General features: G+C 39.3%; 1 long non-coding RNA gene across 1 annotated transcript in view; it reads right to left on the bottom strand.

Moving 5' to 3' along the window:
- Positions 1–15,584: 15,584 nt before the first annotated feature.
- LOC107564554 (uncharacterized) overlaps positions 15,585–22,843 on the bottom strand; it is a 26,284-nt gene continuing 19,025 nt past the window's right edge. Inside the window, exon 3 of the long non-coding RNA XR_001606245.1 lies at positions 15,585–15,595. This is a non-coding gene — a long non-coding RNA (uncharacterized lncRNA). The remainder of the gene's footprint in view (positions 15,596–22,843) is intronic.

The following is a 22,843-nucleotide window of genomic DNA, read 5'->3' as shown; positions in this document are numbered from 1 at the left end:
GCAGCTCGGAAGAGAGGGGCGGGGGCAGGAGAGCTCCTTAACATTTAAAGGAAAATGCTACAAAAACGGCTTGATCTGAAAAGAGCTGTTTTTGACAGGGTAAAAAATGTGTTTTTTTACACTACCATTGAGAAATTGTAACTAAACTGTGTTACATACTTCTCATTAAGACCCTAAAGAATCATATCAACTTGTGGAACATGGGCATCCTATGACCCCTTTAAGAGATATACATGGTCTTATCATATGAAAACAGTTCAAATTTGTCTTAAAGGGGTCATATGATGCGATTTCAAGTTTTCCTTTCTCTTTGGCGTGTTACAAGTTGATTGTGCATAGATAAGATCCCTGAAGTTGCAAAGACTAAAGTCTCAAAACCAAAGAGATATTCTTTATCAAAATTAAGACTCTGCCACGCCCCCCTAAAACGGCTCGTTCTAACACGCCCCCATATATCTACCTCACTATGTGGAAATATTTGCATAATGCTGCCCAAATGTGCACGCAAAGAAAGAAGGCGTGGTTTCAGTAACCGCAGTTAGTGTTGAAGCAGCCATGTCAGGGAGACGCTGTGTGTTTCAGTGCGAAAGCAAAAGCACTTTATTTGGCCTTCCGGAAGTAGATGCATTTAGGAATCTTTAAGATTACTTACAACAGAACAGCAATGGAGTTTATGGACGACCGTTTCGTGAACCTAGGAGAGGAGGTCATTCTGACTTTGCTATGACAATCTGGCGCTTCTGAATCAGCTACTGTTTTGTTATTAGTTTAAGTATTTGCTATTGACTGTTCAAATGCGGAGTTTTGCGCATCGTGTGTGAGAGATAGAGCGAGAGAGAGAGAGAGAGAGAGAGAGAGAGATCACAGTGGAGTCAGCTGTCTTAACCGTGGCTTGTGTACTGCAAACACATACCAGCTTCCTCACTGTGTCTGTCATGCGACTCTGTTCCCCTTTCGGGCTCTGTCTTTACATTTATTTTGAAAGATGAAGCTCACGATCATGGTAAGGGGCGTTACATTTCCGACGAGTGCTTGCGGTGTTTGGCCAATCACAATGCACTGGGTCAGCTGGCCAATCAGAGCAGACTGCACTTGTCGGAAGGAGGGACTTTGTAGAAAACGAAGCATTTGAGAGAGGCGGGGCATAGAGGACCTACAATAATGTAGTACAGTATTTGAAAAATAATGTGTTTTTTGAACATTAAAGCATGTCAACATATTCTGTTACACCAAATTCACAAAATAATGATCTTTAAAAAAGCATCATATGACCCCTTTAAAATTGTTGCATGCTTCTAAACTAAGAGAGGGGAGTACGGAAGGATATTCCGGACTATTTTCAAAAGGAATAGCAAATTGTATTTTCAATTGCGTTATGTGGATGCATAAATTGTGACATAATCCAAATGCAATTGCAAATCCTACATTACCATTTGCATTTTCGCTTTCGCGAACACACAGTGACTGTGTCCATTTGCAACTGTATTGGGGAAAGCATATACTTATGAGTGTGTGTATGTACACACACACACACATACACACACACATATAGAGACCGGTGACTATTTCTCAGTTATTTCCTTCTAAAACCAACCATTTGTCCACAATAAAGTTTTTTCATAAGTTAGTGTTCTCGGTTACCATGGAAACAAAACTGTCAGTGGACAGGCTGCTTGAAATGAAATATGAGATATGTAATGTGTGAAGAAAACAAAGGGAAATCAAGGAAGATTTCACATTTTTTGTTTAATCTCCAATCAAGCTGCAATTGTCAATTTATGCCAAAAGTATAAACATATTGGGCCTCATTTATCAATCTAACGTAGAAACGGGCGCAGATCCGTGCGCACAAATCAATTTACGACAGCGTTCACGTGTGATTCATGAAATATTCGTATGCCGCCAATCTCATCGCACGTTGATAAATGTGGCGGCAGAAAACAATCGTCATTTGAATATCATGCCCTTAAAAACAACCTGGTTTAGAAGCCTCGCCCCTAGAGTTTACGACACGGAGAAACGAAACCCGGCCAAAAAGAGGAAGTAATCCCGTGAAAGAGAAATTGATCTTACTCCAAAAACACCCGTTAACCTTGTAATTGCAAACAATTAGGCTACATTAATTTATGTAATTTATATGTAGCTATATTAAAATACTCGTAAATATAAACAGCCTATTTAGTTCCCGTCACTCTACAACAAATATTTTAAATTGAACGGTATTCAGAACAGAACAAGAATGAAAAATAAGTAGTTATAAAATTATATATTCAACTGTAAAATAAAACAAATTAGGCTATAGTGGCATTCATTATAAACAGCATACAAATGTCAAGCAAAATTGAAACGGCATTGGGCTCACAAGCCTGTCTCATACCACAAGAATCCAAATGTTTCAATCTTTGCCATATTTGTAACATTTGTTTGCATAACTATTATTCATTATGTAGCCTAAACATTATACTTAACTCATGTTCTAATATCCGTGTAAAATCCTTCACATGCGCAAAAATGTTTGTTTGGGCGCTGCACACTGATTTTACAGTGGACCTTTTAAAATAAACAGTGTAACTTTTATGTTTGGTTGACTGCATTTTAGTTTGATGGTTTATTTTATTCCTTTTATAGACTTAATTTATGTTTTTCTCCTTTTACAGAAGCGCTGCAGGTGCATGATGCGACGATTGAATCCTCATGGTTTTTATGCTGCTATTTGCACATATAAAGCTAAAGCCCTGTACAAAACAACAACAACAAAAAAAGACATTCTAATCTTACTGGTTAATGATCGACTAATGAGCTTCATTTGACGGTTAGGAAAATAAAAATGAACAAAATGCTGTCATTCTACAATTCTCCACTGTATTTGCTATGCTGCGCGCAAGTTCAGGTAACTCAAAAACTTGCATACACGAGCTGAGACCAGATGTGAGATTTGATCGTAGCCACCGCTCATGTCCATTTTTATAAATTCCAAGTTTTTCGTTGAAACGACCGTACGCCCAATTTTCTGTCATATGTTCATTTTGTAAATGAGGCCCTTTATGTGTATGTTGTGTGTATTTCAGATACGTAATACGCTACCTGTGAAATTAGCCTTATGAAGACAAAGGAGGGAGCCATTTTATTCCAAAAAACATTTAACATCCTTTCCGCTATTGTCATTTCCATCTTAGAATGATATTAAACAAGACATATTTTGAGATATAGTGAAAATGTTCTTGATTTTCAAAAAAATGACAGAATTCTTCTGTGAAGAATGAATATCTACTTTACTGAACATTTGTGCTTTTCATGCGCTAAATATGAGTTTGGTCAAAAACGATGAAGCATGGTTTGGTCTTGTGAAATTATTGTGAAATTAGCCTTAGGGGAAGACAAAGTAGGTAGTCATTGGCCAAATACACACTGCAGCTAAATTTGGTTGTCAAGTCACCTTTTAGTGCTTGATTCTGTTCTGTACACAGTCACTCCTGTAAATTCTGTTCAGTAATTTACAGTAGTGACAGCCGCATTCTACAACTAATTTGACTCCAGATTTGACTAAATTCAGTGAGAACCACATTTACAAAAATTCTACACTGTGTGTATGGAACCGAACAACTAGCTGTTAATGACGTATGTTAACGTGTATCATAACATGTATCTTATGTTAACATGATACATATGTGATACATATGTATCATGTATCACACATGTCTCTTCTGTATGTGCAGTGTACAAAATCACAGGATACGTTTTTGATCTATTAATGTTGCCAGATCTTGCTAGAAAAAAACAGCAATTAAGAACAAGCGAACAAGCTCATAATAAACTCAAATCCAAATGTGTTATCTTGGAAATAAGCCACATATCAAAATATAGCAACCTGCATCTACCTACTTTATTAACTTCATAAACTGGATCACTTTATGAGCCCAAACAACAAGCACAAAAATGCTTAACTCTTTCCCCGCCAGCATTTTTGAAAAAAGTTGCCAGCCACCACTAGCGTTTTTGCTGATTTTCACTAAAATTTCATGGTCCCCAGAATATTTTATTATATGAACAAGCAATACATCAAAATAAAGATCAGACCCTCTACTTAGAAAAAAAAAAATCAGTTTTATTCTAGCTTCAAGCTTTTTTTTTTTTTTATCAACACTTGTGTAGGTATAGGTTTCATAAAAAAAGCAACATTTTGAGCAAAAAGCTGAGGAAATCGCATTTTTATCAAATACTACATCTGGATCAGGATATATTATTAAAGCAAAGATGCAGTAGATGGCTTCCATCAGTACTTCCAAAGCTTGCACAGGCCTTTACCACTTTCTGGATTGACATTTCACTCTGTAACATTAGGTAGTTTTAATTTATATGCAGTTAGTGTTGATGATCGCATTATTTTTCATATGAGATTGCTCAATTCTGCGGCTTCCTGGTCTGTGTTTTTGATCGGCACTTTCAAGACTTTTTCAGGAGATGCGTAATAGCGCCCCCGAGTGTATAACAGTGAAAACACGGAAACCCCAAAATTTGTGTTTGGCAGGGAAGCATTGTCTCATGAATTATGGAAAATTCCTTGTTTGGCAAGTAAAGAGTTAATAGGCATCACTTATAATAAGTGGACATGGCAACCCTTCAAGAGCACACTCTGTGAAAGCCCTGTTGACGGTTGTTTAGTTAAAAACACTTTGGTCGCTGTAATATTACTTTGATTAAAAATATTGAATACCAAACGTCATTTCTGCTATCTTCATTTCCATCTCAGATCAACATTAAACACAATAAAGAATTGCAAATATGCTGGAAATATTCTTGGTTTTCAGAAAACTTGACAAAATTCTCCTGTGATGTATGAATATATACACCGTTGAAAGTTAAACTAGCAAGAGTGTGAAAAGTTTGTTTTAAGCAAGTTTAGTCGGGGCCAAAGTGCCCATAGCTGAAGTAACACCTTTCCCCATAATAAATGAAGTCTCTATATTTTCCTCCTCCTTGACTGCGGTTAAATATAAAGCACTGTCCTTGTCAGTATCATGCACATTGAACTTATATACTCTCTCTATTCTAGTGTCCAGAGGAAGCATCTGCCCGGGAAGTCATGCTCGAGGCAGCTGTGTGTAGGCGATGCTGAAGGCAGCTGGGGAGGAGAGGTGATGAAAGCTTTAGAGAAAAACGCAGCATGCCGAGATGGCTAAAAGAGGAGAGGTACTGTAGGGAAAGAAACATGGGCGGCCTTTAAGAAATAGCTTGTGTGAGCAGAGTAGTGCAGAATTTTCTGGCTTTGCTTTGTAATATCTATTAAGTAGGTTTCCTCTGGCTGCTGGTGAAGCCACTTCAGCAAGCTGACTACTCCAGCCATTTGTCTTGTTGAGTAACGCCATGCCAGCCCAGCCAGATGAGCTTTTAAATGACTGTCACTTCACCCTCTATTTCAAACAGCCTCATGTTATGGCATCCTATAGCAATTTACTTTATTTACACTTCCTGCCTCTGGGTGTCTTCGTTTATGGGCCGGATATAAGTTTGGTCAAAAACAGTGAAGAAAGGTTCGGCCTTGTATTTTCTCAGGTGGTGTACAGTGGTTATTTAACTCACAGAGGAGGGGAAAAAAAGCCCATAAGAAAGAATAATATCTCAATTGCTTCTCACAGACAACAATGCGATTCAATGGAAAGGAAAGAGACTTTCACTTAAAGGAATATTCTGGGAATATCATTTATAGACAGCATTTCTGACATAATATTGATTGACAGCTAGAGAAATTATTTCCCACTTGGAGTTTCTTTTCTTAAAAGAAAAGAACAAAAATCTGTTACAGTGAAGGACTTACAATGGAAGAGAATGGGGCAAATCCATATAAAATACTCAAATATAGCCACAAGATATAAAAAGTGTGTATTAACATCATTTTTTTAAAAGTGAAAAGTCGATTACTAACCTTTTCAAGCTTTGTTGCCATGACAACACAACACCATAAATGCCAATAATTTACACATATTTACAGTTAAACACTATAAATCCTACTATATCATATTTCATACTCAAATTTTTATGAAATATACTCAAATACTGATCGAAATGTTGCTATAAAACCTGTTGTACACATGCCTTCTCTCTTCTGATGGATAGTTTATGCATTTATAGTTAGTAAAGTTAGACCTTTTAGTAGAATTTTAAATATCTGCCTTCAGGTTGTGGTTCACATGTTGCTTTGAATTAATTACTGATTTTTATAGTAATATTTCAAGAAAAAACACTAGACTGAAGCGACTTCAGATTACTTGATTATTCACTCATTATTTTGTAGGGAAATCATGTTAAAATGTATCAAATATGATCCATTAGGCTTTTAATGAGTATTTATTTGTTTATCTGCCAATCACCATTATATTTAATTACAATATATGTTGTATATATATTGTACAAAAAAAATAAATAAACAAGCTTTGATCATAAAACTCTTACATAAACTATTCTTACATAAAAATCTTACTAAGACATATTAATAGGAAATATAGAGTGACAACTGATTCTGTATGTAAATAGTATGGACAGAGATTTAATTTATTTACATTACAAGCTATTTACTCTTACTTTTTGGCTGTATAAATATTAGAAAATGCACCAAATGCATATTTTTGCACAGTTTGGGCCCTTTTTCCCACCATATTTTCTCCATGCTTCATTGACAATGAGCCATAAATGTCTGATGATCAAATATGATAATAATAATTTAAAACACATTTTTAAATTATTGTAAGTGCTTTTATAAAATTACGAGTGGCACATTTTTCTCTCAACTGAGCTTAACTTGTCAATTTAAAATGCACATTAGCTCAACCAGTTGTGTAATATGGGACGGGCGGTCTGTTTATCCAGGCAATAGAAGATGCAAGTGTTTGTATTTCTCATAGGAACTGCAGGAGAAACATCAATGTTGCTACTCATATGAAACGTATCTTTAAAGTCTCCTGTGCTATAAAAGACCCTTTGAGAAGTACAGTTTTCCTCTGGGAAGAGAAAATCATCTCCACAGATCCAGAGGTGATGAGCTGATTAAAACCACATTATAGTTTAATGAGCATGAGGAATAGAGTAAAAGGGAGGGGTTTCTGCTACGAGGGGGAGGGGCCAGGTAGGTTTTAGATGGAGTGGATTAATTTGGAGAAAAAGAGAGATGACTTAATTTAGAGAGAAGAAAGAATGATTCTTTTTAGGTGACAATTACCAACTCTGGTGCAACATGAGCCGTCATCCCCTCCGGAGCACAGCGGGTCAAACAGAACATCCTGTGAGTTAATTAAAGAAGAGCTAGTCTAGATGTAAGTTGGGTAGTCAGCGCATAGATGCCCTGTAATGGTTGGTAAAACATGTCAGTAGAGACAGAGGGCAATGGGAAAACAGGCAGAGGGGGGATTTTTTTCCCAGACATCTATTCTGCCTAAACTTTAAGCACTGTGAATTCAATTCAAATTCCATCCATTTTATATTATTTATGTTCCGCTTTATAAAATATGCATTAAACCTCTATGTGTTTTTTTTGGGACTTCAGCTGTAATGCTTTGATGCTTGGGGTGTCAAGCAGAAGCCTGACCCTCCTCCAGCCGGATTCAGGACATGACCCACCTCAGTTCCCCCTCTGTAAGAGCTAACAGGGCAGAAACCGTTTGTTGTAGGACAGACAGGAGAGTTTTAGACTAGAAAGAAGCGACTTATGAATTCTGTATGTCGTGACTTTAGACATTGGGCAACTTTGAGAACAGCTTGATTACAGACAGAATAACCTCAGTTACACTGTGTCCTCAACATCCAGTGTTGGAGAATGTTGTTTTTGAGAGAAAACATCACATTATTCTTGAACAGTATGGTTTCATATTTGGCTTGCAAGTGATTGCTATTCAAATCTGAAGTGGTGTTTATTTATTTATTTATTGATTGATTGAATATTGATTTTCATTTCTACGTATACTAATACATTTTAACATAAGTTGTATTAAATACTATAAAGGTTGGTAAAACATGTCAGTAGAGACAGAGGGCAATGGGAAAACAGGCAGAGGGGGGATTTTTTTTCCCAGACATCTATTCTGCCTAAACTTTAAGCGCTGTGAATTCAATTCAAATTCCATCCATTTTATATTATTTATGTTCCGCTTTATAAAATATGCATTAAACCTCTATGTGTTTTTTTTTTACTTCAGCTGTAATGCTTTGATGCTTGGGGTGTCAAGCAGAAGCCTGACCCTCCTCCAGCCGGATTCAGGACATGACCCACCTCAGTTCCCCCTCTGTAAGAGCTAACAGGGCAGAAACGGTTTGTTGTAGGACAGACAGGAGAGTTTTAGACTAGAAAGAAGCGACTTATGAATTCTGTATGTCGTGACTTTAGACATTGGGCAACTTTGAGAACAGCTTGATTACAGACAGAATAACCTCAGTTACACTGTGTCCTCAATGTCCAGTGTTGGAGAATGTTGTTTTTGAGAGAAAACATCACATTATTCTTGAACAGTATGGTTTCATATTTGGCTTGCAAGTGATTGCTATTCAAATCTGAAGTGGTGTTTATTTATTTATTTATTTATTGATTGATTGAATATTGATTTTCATTTCTACGTATACTAATACATTTTAACATAAGTTGTATTAAATACTATAAATAACAATAGCAAGAGTATAAATGTACAAACTTACAATTAGATTAATATTTTTTTTGTATTTCATAATCCACAAATGCACAGATTTATGATGGTCAGTAAAATGTATTATTATTATTATTATAAGTGGTATTTATTTATTTATTAAATATTATTTTTCATTTCAATGCATACTAATACTAATACTGTATACTAAATCTCTAATTCTAAAAAAATAATACAAAATATATAACGACTGTAATAATAGGATGCTACTTTGAAAAATTACAATCATTATTTTATAATCATTTTATCCTTTTGCAATACTAAAGTTACTAATGTCTCAAATTGTTCACTTCTAAATGTTAAATCCTTGAGCTTTTATTTTGGTGGAAGCCTTAAAATCTGTGTATAGTTGATGCTTCTCATTTCAAATCTGGTAAAATGCTGAAAACGTATGTTCACAAAAATGTTAGAAATTATACAAATGTGCAAATAAAGAGATCCTGAAGCATGATCCATGTCCAAATACACGTTATAAGTGACACTGAAACCATCGGATCATGAGCTGCTTGTGTGTAAATGAACACAGTGCCGCTCTTCGGTCTGAAACATTTGCCAAATGTCTGCAATTTGTTAATTGTGCTAAGCCATAATCACAATTTCATTTTATTTTGATTCATTATGCAGTCATCTTTATTTATTTAAATGTTATATTCTCGTGATTTTATTCATTAGTTTTAGTCATGAACCCGCTACAGTTCCCTCACAGAGTTTGTGAATCCCCATTCAACCGTGCTTTAGCCAAAACATCTAATAAGTCATTCAAAGAGGAATTTTTTTTTTAATCATTGTTCTAGGTCCTAGGTAAACATACTAAACAGACGTTTCAACTTTTTCAACACGTATTACTGTTTTGTCAACTTCCCTTTGATTTTCCGTGCATCTGTTAAATTTCATAAGAACGCTTCCTGTGTGAACAGCTCAACAGATTTGTTATACCTGTTCCATTGAAATCAAACTCGTGACATTGGTATTTGTGCTAGTTGAGCTATAGTTCGAGTGATTTTACCTCAACACTGCAGTCCTGCACATCACACACTGTCATCCACAGCAATTACCACCACGAAAACAAGAAAAATACGACATGCCCTAACATGTCTTCACTTGAATATCAAAGTAGTTGGTGTTTGAATTAGTCATCTTGCTTTTGAGAGCTCTGTCTCTGTCTCTTCTCTCTTTCTCAGAGATATGTTTAATGTCTGTGTACATGCTCCCAGCCACGTTTCACCTCTTTCCCTGCCGTGCGGTTTACTCCTCCAGCAGATGCTTGTTTTCTACCTTCTAGGCTATCTGCCATCGGGTTGTTTAGTGGGATTACATCTATGTGGATCTGCGGTGGGGCTCTCGTCAAACCGACATGGCCAACAGTGAAAGAGCTCTGCTTTAATGTCTATCGTGCTCATTTTTTTACCCACGCACCAAACGCAGAGAAGACAGCCAGCAAGGAAACAGCATATTAAGCCTCTTAACGATACAGTGGTCTAATGAAGCGGTTTGTCATAAAGAAGAGAAAAAGAAAAGAAGAGAAAAATGCTTTTGAATCAATATCACAGATTTAGTGGATTAGCGCAAACAGTGTCTATTTGCACATTTCTCTAGGTTTGGTATCGGTTTAAGCTGCTTTTTTCTGTAAGGATTAATTCTGCCCCTTGGAACACTATTAATTTATGATCGAGGTGAGCGTCTGTAATTAGTTGTTAACAATTGGCTCTTTGTACAAATCCTTGGCTGGTGATACATGTTACCCTGTTGTCTTTTGCAAACAGTTCGCACCTAGTTTTGCAGGATATCAAGTATGCGTACATGTTTTCTTCAGAATCGTATGCTTCTCACAGTCTCATTTGCCAGCTTATCACACACACTCTCTCGGAAGTAGCTGAATGTCAATCCGGACCAGCTTTGAAGATATGATCCCATTCCACCGGCGGAACATCCTGATAATATATGAATCCACCGGCTCCAACTTTACGGCATATGTTTATCTCGGACTTTAATATATGAAACACGTGTACATCTGTTCCCAGGTGCATGTGGTACTTTATGTGCTTCTGCACATTCGTTGCATGTTCCGTTGGGAACAAAGAAAACATTTCCCCAGCAGCCAGAACATGGTTTTCCCAGCCGAGTAGAGTGGAAAAACAAAATAACCACGACTGGCCCTATTTGCGGAGTAAATGCAGGTGTTTGAAAAGAGAGAGGAAGAGGGAGTCAGGGGGTATAAACATGAAGTATTCCGCTTTGATGTAATGTGCTCTGTGTTTACATGATCTGTACCTCTTTGATGTTGTAACGGTAAGTGTTGGGACCGCAGTGTCAGGGTATTATCTGTTTCCGAAGGCATTACCTTCACCTCGCCGTGAGCAGCACCTTAAGAGAAAGGGTATCCTGAACACAAAATTTTGCCTGAACTCTGAGCAAACATTGTATTCAATTGCTTCAGATATGCTGGACTATCATGAATCGTAGCTTAGCAGAGAGTGTGCATGCTGCGTTCACATAGTTGGTGTTCGGGATTCAAATCTGGTGTGACTCTCAAATCATCCTGTTCATACTATGAACCCTCTTCACAGACTGTGATGACACATTCCTGCAGTTAAATGGTTAGTTCACTCAAAAACGAACATTCTGTCATTAATTACTCACCCTTATGTTGTTCCAAACCTAATGTCCTTACTACCTTTCTCGGCCTTGCATGTGGTAGTTGCATTGCTGTCTAGGCAGGGTCAGAGAGCTCTCGGATTTCATCAAAAATATTTTAATTTGTGTTCTGAAGATGAATGAAGGTCTAACTGGTTTGGAATGATATGAGGGTTAGTAATTAATAACATTTTCATTTACAGTGGGTACGGAAAGTATTCAGACCCCCTTAAATTTTTCACTTTTTGTTATATTGCAGTTATCCCTTTAATAACATCATACATTCTTAAAAATGAAGGTTCTTTATTGGCATCTAACGTTCCATGAAGAAACTTTAACATCTATGGAACCTTTCAAATGCACACAGGGTTCTTTATAATGGAACGTTTCTTTAGATTATTAAAATGTTCTTTACACTACCAAAAAAAACTGAAAGTTAAGAGTGTAAATCTAGCAATGTTTTTTACATTTTAATTGTTAAGAAGGGAGTAATGTCAAATTTGATATCGTTCTTTTTTCTGACTAACGTAATCAATACCTTTATATTTATTTTTTTTGACATTTTGTAGAAGTTTACCCGACTATGACAACTTCTGCTTCTGAGAACCCTGGAATTGTTAAAATATTTCATATCCATCTGTATGAACAAATAACCAAAGTCAAGCAGCTCTTCTGTTCTCAAGATAACCGTGAATATCACCTTTAACCACGACAGGAATTAAATACCAAACATAGTGACGTCCATAACTTTCTAAAGTCTTATTACAATGACACAACATTTAATTAATAGACGAGTCTAATAGAGGTGCGAGTTCATCTGTCAAATCTTAATTAACCAGCAGTGGCTTTGAATGCTGTAGAGCAAAACACAAAACGTATGATGCTGTATAGATGCAGCCATTGAGCCCTGGCACTTAAAATGTGAGATTGAATCTGATGAGCAACATTTACAAATGATGTTCCTCCTAATCTTGCTTTTACTCCTCAACTGTGTTGCTGCATGTAGATATCATTCTGCAAAAAATGACTTTTTAATAAGTTTTTAATTATTTGTTTTTTACTTGTTTTCTAGTAAAGAAATATCTAAAAATCCTTGAAACAGGATACATTTAGTGGAGAAGCAACATTGCATAAGATATGAAGATTTGTATTTTGTGTCTATTATGTCTTCCGGTCTTACTGCAGATATTTTTCACTTGTTGTTTTTTAAACATGTTTATACTTAAAAAAAGAAAAATCTGCCAGCGCAGAAAGATAAAACACACTTGTATTAAAAATACATTATCTGAAAACAAGTCTTAATATTGTGTGCAGTATTGTTTCCCAAATAAACTTCTTATTTCAAGAAATAACTTGAAATAAGATATTTTTTCAAGTATAAATCTCATTTCAATGACTTGACTTCAAAAAATTATTCTGTACAACACACACACACACACACAAAGCTGATTAGAAATGTCTATGTTGCTCTTTTGTCTATATAATGGACGTCAAATGTTGAACCTTCTTCAGAATATCTTTTGTGTTCCACAGAAGAAAGAAGTTTTCTTTTCTAAAAACTTAATTAATAGCATTATACTTAAAAAAACAAAACAGATACGAACAAGCCTATGTCCTTATCCTCACCTTCCTGCAGCAGTTTCAACCCATGCAGAACACAGCCAGATGTGTCGACCTCCCTTCATACCGCCTCCTCAGACACACCCTGCAGCCCTGCGGCATGAGGGGGATGTTCACGGAGCGGAATAAGAAGTGGCCAGACCTTACAGTGAACTCTGGACATGCTCTTCTGAAGAAACAGAGGAAGAGTAGGTATATTGTAAATATTCCGTCTGCTTACGGTTGGAGAAAAGGCCATTAAGACTTGGCAGGGGTTGGGGGTCAAGAGAGGCTTGGAGCGGCGAGAACCAAATATGGAAGCGTTTTGACATTTAAACAGAGATTGTTGTTTATAGAGAGAATATTTGGACCACAGGAAAAAAACAAAGCTGTCATAATTACTCACAGCAAAAAGTAATTGTGTGCCACAACTAGAAAACCTTGAACTTAATTCTCTGAGATAGTTTGTAAGAACACATCATTTAAATGTAAATAAAACATGTCATTTTAACAATAAGCCTGTTCCACCAAAAAACAAGTTCTTGCAACTGAATGAGCCACCTTAGAAATGATGTTGGGAAACATCATTTGATAGTATTGTGATGCAAATAACAGCTTTTTAAAATGCAGATACTATTTTGCACTCAGCAAATGACATATTTGTGACCATAAACAGTTTTAAAGGGAAGGAGATTTTAACAGATCTGAGTTTTGGACCTGCTCTAAAGCATCATTATACTTTTGGAGTTTTTATTTTAGACTTCTACTGAGTTTCGTAATTGCTGAAGCTTAAAAATGCTCTAAAAGTAGAGATTCATAAAGCGTAGACAATGTCGTTCCACCTAAAACAAGGTTGAAAATTGCTAGAGCTTATAAAACACTATAAAGCCTTGTAGTAATGTCCTCGCTGGAGAGAACATTTGATGTCTTGTTTGAATACTTTCATTTTGTGAAAATGGCCTTTTGCGGATCCCTCAAGTGTAAAGTGGCATGAACCTTTTCTCTAAAAGCTGTCAATTTTAGCAGTGTTTTGAAAACTCATCAATGGCACTTGTACAGTATGGTATAATCAGGATCCGTGAGAAATTAGTGTGTCAGTCTGGTGATTTCTTAGTAAAAATCCATGAAATGCAGGAGCTGTAGTATCAGTAGATACTAATGCTTTACATTATGGATCCCATGTTGCTAATAAATTGTTTTTAATTAATATAATTAACAACAACCACAACAACAACAATCACAGACAGTTCCACAACACAATTACATAAAAGTGTTGTTCATTATTTTTACTGGGCACTTCCATATGTAATTACACTGTAAAGCTTGCAGAAGTACTTAGGCTAGCCATGGGCACTCACCACTTATCATCGAAGGGCAGGGGAGAATGTTCTCTTTGATGGAGGAGGCTATAAGCAATAGGCCGCAGTGGGAAATTTGTCCAAGGTGCCAGGTTATCACCCTAGCTTTCCTGCAAGAAGTGCCCTGGATATTTTAATGATGACAAGAAAGTCAAGAAAGATTTCTCAGGTTATCTTTGCCCACACTTGCTTAGCCTCGACAGGTGTTACTGGCATCAGGCTCTGCTAAGTGCTTGTAGTCTGATATAGTAATATGATTTAGTACTTGATAAGGAACTAATGAAGTTTCTGTACAATTGCATGAAAATCTTTTTTTAAATGTATAGAAAAATGAAGTGTAGTTTCATTATTTGACAGGAAAGAGAATATAGAATCTAGAGAGAGAACCTAGAGAATACAGAGAGAGTGTTTTCATGAATCTTATTTCATAAATAATTTCAAAACACTTCAAATTTTAAACTAAAGAAATGTTATGTCATTAGAAGTGTTATTTCTGCATGTCTGCAATAACCTTTTTTTTCTCACGAAAGAGCTTTGATTTATGAGCAGTTGGTGATGTTTTCAATCTTTTTGGTGTAATGAGGACTCAACACACCACCAATGTGTTCCACTTGGATAATTCAGAGTCAACACATCAAAAATAGTCTGCAGAACAGCTAGCTGTAATGTAAATCAGGATTTGGTAAAGGTTGTGATTTGAAATTTCAAAACATTTTATTTTTTATAAATACAGCTAGTTATTGAGCCAGGATGGCAGTAGTGCAGCTACTTTGGTGCTTGTTTGTGGTCAATAAAATTTTAAAAATGTTTTTGAAAGAAGTCTGCTATGCTCACCTAGGTTGCATGCATTTGATCAGAAATCAGAATGAGAAAAAACAGTAATATTTTGAAATAATATTAGAAATGAAAATAACTCTATTTTTCTATTTGAATATCTTTTAAAATGTGTTCCTATGATGCAAAGCTGAATTTTCAGCATCAATACTCCAGTCTTCAGTGTCGCATGATTCTTCAGAAATCAAAGATTAGAAAGATTCCTCTTCAGGAACTCGAGCTGCGTCGGAGAACGCTTCGGGAACGCCTTCTGTGACCACGCTCTGAATCACAAATGAAGTCAGTCCAATAGCTGTGCGAGACGTCACAGGCAGGTGACGTCATGACCAGGAAGCTATAAAAGCATGTGAGGTGGAGCCGGTGTCAGCTTTCTGTCATTCAGCGAAGCGCTCTGTGTGTGTCAGTCATATTTATTGTTGTCTGTCAATTGTGAAAGTTCATAAGCTCCAGCTATGTCTAAAGCTCACGTTAAGACAAAGCATTCTAAGAGCGAGAGCAAGCCACGTTATAGGTTGTGTGTTCCTCCCTGCCCACATTACATCACGGGTGGGGATACACACAGCCTGTGCGTGGTTTGCTTGGGAGCGAAGCAATCAGAGTCGGCTCTCGAGGGGGCCAGCTGCCCGCATTGCGAGCGTCTCCCACTGCGTACCCTTCGCTCCCAGAGGGCTCTCTTTGAGGAGGGAGCCTTCGCCAGCGTTCCTCACGGTACTGGCCCCGCTTCCGTCGAGGCGGAGCGGCATCTGCATTTGTGGGGTTCGCAATTGGATCTGGCGGAGGGAATGGAGGCGGGCGAGTCCCTATCTCCTCCCCCGCCAGATCCAGCGCCCGATCTCTGGGTTCGGAAGCCCGTTCTGCGGCTACTTCCTCCCGGGGTGAGGGCTCGACGCTCCACCTGTCTTCCTCCGAGGAGGCTGATGTGGAGGGCGTCGAAGAGGTTTCGCCCCCTCAATCGCCCCAGTATGAGGAATGGATGATTCACCCCGAGGTGGTGAAGCAGATATGGAGAGTTTTTGGCCAGGCTCAGGGGGACCTGTTTGTGACTCAGATGACATCGCACTGTCCCCTCTGGTTCTCTCTGACTCATCCAGCTCCACTGTGGATGGATGCCATGGTACAGACATGGCCGAGGCTTCGTCTGTACGCCTTTCCCCCAATCGCTCTGCTCCCGGGAGTTCTGGAGAGAGTGCGCAGGGATGGAGTCTGTCTACTGTTAGTAGCCCCATTCTGGCCGGGCCGAGTATGGTTCTCGGACCTGATTTCCCTTCTCGACGGCTCTCCATGGGAGATTCCCGTCAGGAGGGACCTCCTCTCACAGGCGGAGGGCACGATATTTCACCCCCACCCGGAGCTGTGGAAGTTATGGGTGTGGCCCCCGAGGGGGCACAACTAGTAGCTTCTGGTCTCTCAACTGAGGTTGTTGAGACCATCCTCCAATCCAGAGCTCCCTCCACTAGGAAACTGTATGCCTTAAAGTGGAAACTTTTCACTTACTGGTGTAGAGACCGCCAGCTCGACCCAGCTAACTGCCCAGTCGGTACAGTACTGCAGGCCCGTTTCTCTACAGGGTTAACCCCCTCCACCCTGAAGGTCTACGTTGCGGCCATTGCGGCCTACCACACCCCTCTCAGTGGCCAGTCAGTAGGAAGACACCTGCTGGTTACACGTTTCCTCCGCGGTGCACTGAGGCTGAGGCCTCTCGTACGATCTCGCGTCGCCACGTGGGACCTGGCAGTGGTGCTAGAAGTTCTCTGTAAGCCTCAGTTCGAGCCAATTGAGGAGATTTCTGATCGCCACCTCACGATAAAGACTACCTTTCTTCTGGCGATATCTTCTTTCAAGAGAGTTGGGGATTTGCAGGCCCTATCTGTGGCCCCTTCCTATCTTAACTTTGCACCCGGTCTGGCCAAAGCGTTTCTGTACCCTCGAGTGGAGTATGTCCCTAAAGTCCCCTCATCTGCACCGCAGCCTATCGTACTCCAGGCCTTCAGTCCTCCTCCCTTCAGGGAGCCAGACCAGCAGAAGCTTAAATGTATGTGTCCAGTGCGAGCAGGTCACAGAAGGCGTTCCCGAAGCATTCTCCGACACAGCGTCTCGTTCCCTCGAGGAACCATGGTTACATATGTATCCTGAGACATTTTTTTTATTATCAATAATAAATAATTATTGTCCTCAATAATAATTAGGACTTCAACTAGAACTTTCTTTATGTTATGAATTTCCAAGGCTACGGAGCCCCTAAAAGGACATGGTGGGAGGAATAATTATTTTTCTAATCTTTTGCATTCCGCTGAGAAACTTTGCATTCACTCATATTCTGAGCTGTTCTGCTGGTCTGTAAATATATGCTTTATTAATAAGGTGTTCCCCTTCAGGAACTCGAGCTGCGTCGAGTCGCTTTGGGAACGTCCCTGCGTGACCGCGTTCTGAAGCACGTGTCAAATCAGTCCAATGGAGCAGTGAGACGTCACCAGCGGGGTGACGCAAACACCAGAAAGCATAAAAGTGCATCCAGCAGAGCGCAAACCAGCTTCTGCTCTTCAGTAGCGCTTTGTGTATGTGTCTGTCTATTTACTGTTGTCTGTCCGCACAAGCATATATAAAAAACAATCATGAAAAAGTCTATGGCGAGCGAACAGCATTACAGATGCTGTGTTTCTCCCTGCCCACGATATCTGGCGGCGTGGGATACACACGATTTGTGTGTCGTTTGTTTAGGAGCGGAGCATGCACGGTCAGCTTTCGAGCAGCTGATTGTCATTACTGCGAGTTGGATATTTTGTAATGGAAACAGGTCAATAATTTAGCTCAAAGGGAATCATTTAAGAGTTTAAAGGGAACTCCACCATTAATATGTAAGGGCATTTGGACAGAATCACTGTTTTACGGCTGATCACTGAGACGGCCAGCGATTCAGTGAACGAGCCGTATGACATCAATTCTGCAATGGATATCTATATCCAAAATATAGTGACAACACTATTAATTAGCATAGTAACAAGATTGGCAGTTTAAGACATTAACTTGTGAGCACAAAACACGAGATACTTCTCTTTTCAATATAAATAAGGCTTTATTGGATAAATCTAAGACATATAAACTAATCTAACACATGAACACACGCATTCACAGAAGTTGCAGATAGAGAGAAAGTGAGGAAATAATTGGTTTAAGAGAATGAAAATGTGAAATCCCAAGTTTACAGCAATATGTGCAATTGCATAGATCTGAACAACCATCAATCACTTAATTAACCCTCGCATTGAGTCCCTCAATTAGGTTAAAATTTATATTAAATGCACCAGTTCAGCTAGGATCTGGAGGTACTTGCTTTGCTGTGTGCGGGGTTTCCTTCCTTGTCTGGTTGCCGAAAGGGGTTTCCCGCGGTCGCTGACTGGCTGGAGGTTCAGTCTTGGGAAGCCAGTGATTGGGCGTTGGCTGGCGACGCGGAGGTTTGATGCCATGGTGCAGACGTGGCCGAGGCTTCATCTGTACGCTTTTCCAGTGATCTCTCTGCTCCTGGGAGTTCTAGAGAGGGTACGCCGGGATGGGGTCCGTCTGTTGCTAGTAGCCCCGTTCTGGCCGGCCCGAGTATGATTCTCGGACTTGGTGTCCCTCCTCGACGGCTCTCCGCTGGAGATTCCGATCAGGAGGGACCTCCTCTCTCAGGCGGGGTGCACCATTCTTCACCCCCGCCCAGAGTTATGAAAGCTGTGGGCATGGCCCCTGAGGGGGCACAGCTCCTCGCATCTGGTCTCTCAACTGAGGTTGTTGAGACTATACTCCAGTCCAGAGCTCCCGCCACTAGGAAACAGTACGCCTTGAAGTGGAAACTTTTTGCTTCATGGTGCGGACAGCGACTGCAGGACCCAGTCAACTGCCCAATTGGTACAGTTCTGGAGTTTCTGCAGGAGCGATTCTCCGCAGGGTTATCTCCCTCCGCTCTGAAGGTATACGTGGCGGCCTTAGCTGCTTACCACGAAGCTGGTTTGCGCTCTGCTGGATGCGCTTTTATGCTTTCTGGTGCTTGCGTCACCCCGCTGGTGATGTCTCGCTGCTCCATTGGACTGATTTGACACGTGCTTCAGAACGCAGTCACGCAGCGGCATTTCCAAAGCGACTCGACGCAGCGTCTCGTTCCCTCGGGGAACCATGGTTACATACGTAACCTAGAGACGTTTTTCTGAATTTGGTCTTCCAATGTCACTGTTTTAGTACATTATGAATGTCCCAAAGCGAAAAAGTTTTGCGAGTGATTGCAATGTTTCTCTGGGAACACAAAAGTTTTGCGAGAGAATGTAAAAGATTTTTAAAATAATTTTTCCTCTCATCCCCTATTTTTTTCCACCACTATGTCCCTTTAGGGGCTCCGTACTAAGGCAATATTTACACACATGTATATATATATACATGTTTGTTTATTGTGTGTGTGTGTGTGTGTGTGTGAGAGAGAGAGAGAGAGAGAGAGAGAGAGAGAAAAAATGGGATTGGAAAATAAATGTTCCAAGTCTTGTTTGTGGCAAAATTTTCCGTTGTTGTGAATAAGCCCAAGTCAGTCTTAGTCAGGAGCGCTCTCATCCAAGTCCCTGTCAGGCCCACACAGCTTAACTGTAGTGAATTACCAGAGACGAGTTGCAGGCGAAGTGTGTTCAAGCTTTTGTTTATTTAAAAAACATCTTTTTGACAGAGCTTCACAACAGGCCGACAGTGGTGTCTAAACGTCAACTTGTGTTGCATTGTGCATCTGACTGACAGATCTCATTCACACTCTGCTGCTCGTTTCCCCAGGTGTTTTTCAATACCCATTCTGAGCAGGAAAGTGGGCCACTTACCTGGACGCTTCACAGCACGAGTGTATTCACCTGTTCACATCGGCGTGGCTGCCTTTAAGGCCCAGGTGTGAAAACGTCTCAAGGACGCATGATAAAAAAAAAACTCAGCGTCCACGCTCAGGGCCTCGGGGCTGCACGCCAGCCCAAACCCAATCACGACGATGCTCCACTTTTGAGGATTCTTCCTTCCATGGCTTTGTTTGCGCTAAGTACAGTGTGACAGGCAAAGAGGCTTAATAAAAAGGAAAGCAGATTGAGGGAATGACAGACCTGACAGGAGTTAATGGGCTGGTGATAAAAAGAAATGTAGAGCAGAAACAAACTGTCGTTTTAACCTAATTTAAATGTACTTCTTCCCTTTCACTGTTATTCCCAAAGGGGTCACAAATGCACGACTCGGTTGCCTGGATACATGGCGGAGCAGATTCTGCCAACTAAAATGATTGTGTACAAAATAAGCAAATCGCTCAAACTGATTTGTGATATTAATTCAGTGCATGTCAGGCTTGATTCCGTTTGGAAAAGGTCACATTCATTCTTCTGCTTTTCAGCATTGTTGCTCCTTGTTTATTTCTCTAAATAAAGATCTCTGAGCAAGCGAGGATTTGTAAATGTATCGGCCCACGTTTGCGGCGGCTTCTTGTCTCAGCAAATTTAGAATGTCAAACACTGACCTGTGATAAATAGAAGCTTGAGTGAGAATTGCTCTTTCTTTTTTCGCTTATTTTCCAAAGGGTAGAGTGCTCTCCTCCAGATATTACCTCAATTGTATGAGTGTGTTAGTTCGTTTGTTGATTTAATTCATTGCACAATGGAAAAATCATGCGATTAATACATACTAATAAAAATTCCTTCTTAATATTTATAGAAGAATCAAACCTACTCTCAAAGATTGTGCAGTTGTTGTCTTAAAGGAATAGTTCACCCAAAAATTATCCTTGATTTGACCCTATGTATAACCAAACCCTGCTAAGAAAATATCTTAAACGAGCCTAAGCCAGTTTACTGGTTTTAGGTGGTCTCCCAGGCTGTTTTGGGTAATTTTCAGTTGGTCAGGCTATAACACCAGGTTGGGCTCAGTGTTATTTTAGTGTTTATTATATACACAATTATAATATTTATTTATTAATAATATTAATGTATTTTTTTACCCCATTTCTTTTTGGTCCAATCTGATTGGCTGAGAGGAGTGCCATATTCTAGTGATAACAGAACTCCAACCATTTGAATCACTCAGTTTTGCTCTATTTCTCACAGCAAGTATCATGGCGGACACCCAAATCCACTGTAATTGTAGAAATAATACTGTTTTTGTGTCACGGAATGTAGTTTTAAGAGTTTTTTTAGGCGAGAATGTACTTTTTTAGTATTTTTATTTTTTATTAACAATGGCTGGGAGACGAGTTTAAACCAGCTAAGACCAGCAAACCAGTTTAGGCTGGTTTAAGCATGTTTTTCAGCAGGGAATGTTGTACGCACATTAACTTAGTCTAATTAAATATTATTTTTACTTTAATAATTTAGATATTTACCACATGAAGCCCATTTTAGGTTACCTTAGGTTAGAATTTTTTAGAGTGTAAACATCACAAAACACTTTATTAAAAATAATTATTTCTAAATTACAGAGCCCTAATTATCTGTATTTTTCCTGTCACATCTCAAATCATACTAGCACTGAACACACATTTTTTGTTATTAACATTTTTTACAGAAATTCGACAATCACTATGGTCATGACTTGAAATATGAAAAAATATAAATCAAATTAAATGAAGAACAGGAAAAATAACAGTATATTATTTCAGTCACATTAGCCAGAGAGGTTTTAATATATTACATTATAACCTGGCAAAGAGTGCTACAAGCCGAACGCTCTGCAAATAAAGATGATGAATACTGAAGAGAAAAAGAGCAAGAGCAAGAGCGAGAGCGAGAGCGAGAGAGAGAGAGAGGAATAGAGGTTCACATGTGTTCCTTCGGTCCATTTAAGACATGTCCTGTTGGGCAAACCACACTGCTCTTTCAAGCCTGCCTCACATTACCATGGCAACACACAAACCCCTGCTGGCCTCTGCCAGACTTACTGTCCATGTAAGAGAGTGCAAGCAAGACATGCTAGCTCGCTCTCTCACCTTCTCCTTCATTCGCACACACCCAAACATGCATGAACACATACGTTACAGTAGGTGACAGCGCACACAACAAACCCACTTTCCACATTGTGACACATCATGAGTAGTGTACCATACAGAACGTCTAATTATCATTCAGGTGCAGGAAGCTTTATATGTCACCGACAACACTTATGGCACAGTGATAAGCTGCATTAATTCCAAGGAAAGCAGAAACCTTGGAGTCATGTGTATCTAAGCATGCAGATCTGGCTAATGGCTCAATGCAGAGATAGAATCAGGGCTCAAGGGGGGATCATGCAGACAGGCAGCCGATCACAAGCCCTTCCCCCTGGGGCGTAACGGCATTTTCCACGGATGAGCTGGGATGTCGCTGCTCTGTTCGGGGAGCTGAGAGAAGGACAGATGCAGTGTGAAAGTCTACCACCTTCTACAGTGGATGAACAAACTGTGAACTGTTGTGCTGCCATTAGCTTTGTACCCAATGCACAAAAACAAAGATGGAATCAGGCCCGCTGATGGTGTCGTTTATTTGCGCATGCTATCTGCTGTGTTTTAGTGCTTGAATTAGTGAAGTTGGGGTCTTTGACCATTTATATGCCTTTTGTGTAATGTAAAATTGCTGAATTATATAAACATGCCTTTAGTATCATATTTATGTGGGTTAAATACTGTGTATTTTTATTTAGCACACACACACACACACACACACACACACACACACACATATATATATATATATATATATATATATATATATATAT

This window comes from Sinocyclocheilus grahami, unplaced genomic scaffold, assembly GCF_001515645.1.
Source record: "Sinocyclocheilus grahami isolate Dianchi unplaced genomic scaffold, SAMN03320097.WGS_v1.1 scaffold946.1, whole genome shotgun sequence".
In the NCBI taxonomy this organism is placed as follows: Eukaryota; Metazoa; Chordata; class Actinopteri; order Cypriniformes; family Cyprinidae; genus Sinocyclocheilus; species Sinocyclocheilus grahami.
This window is presented reverse-complemented; position numbering and strand designations above follow the sequence as displayed.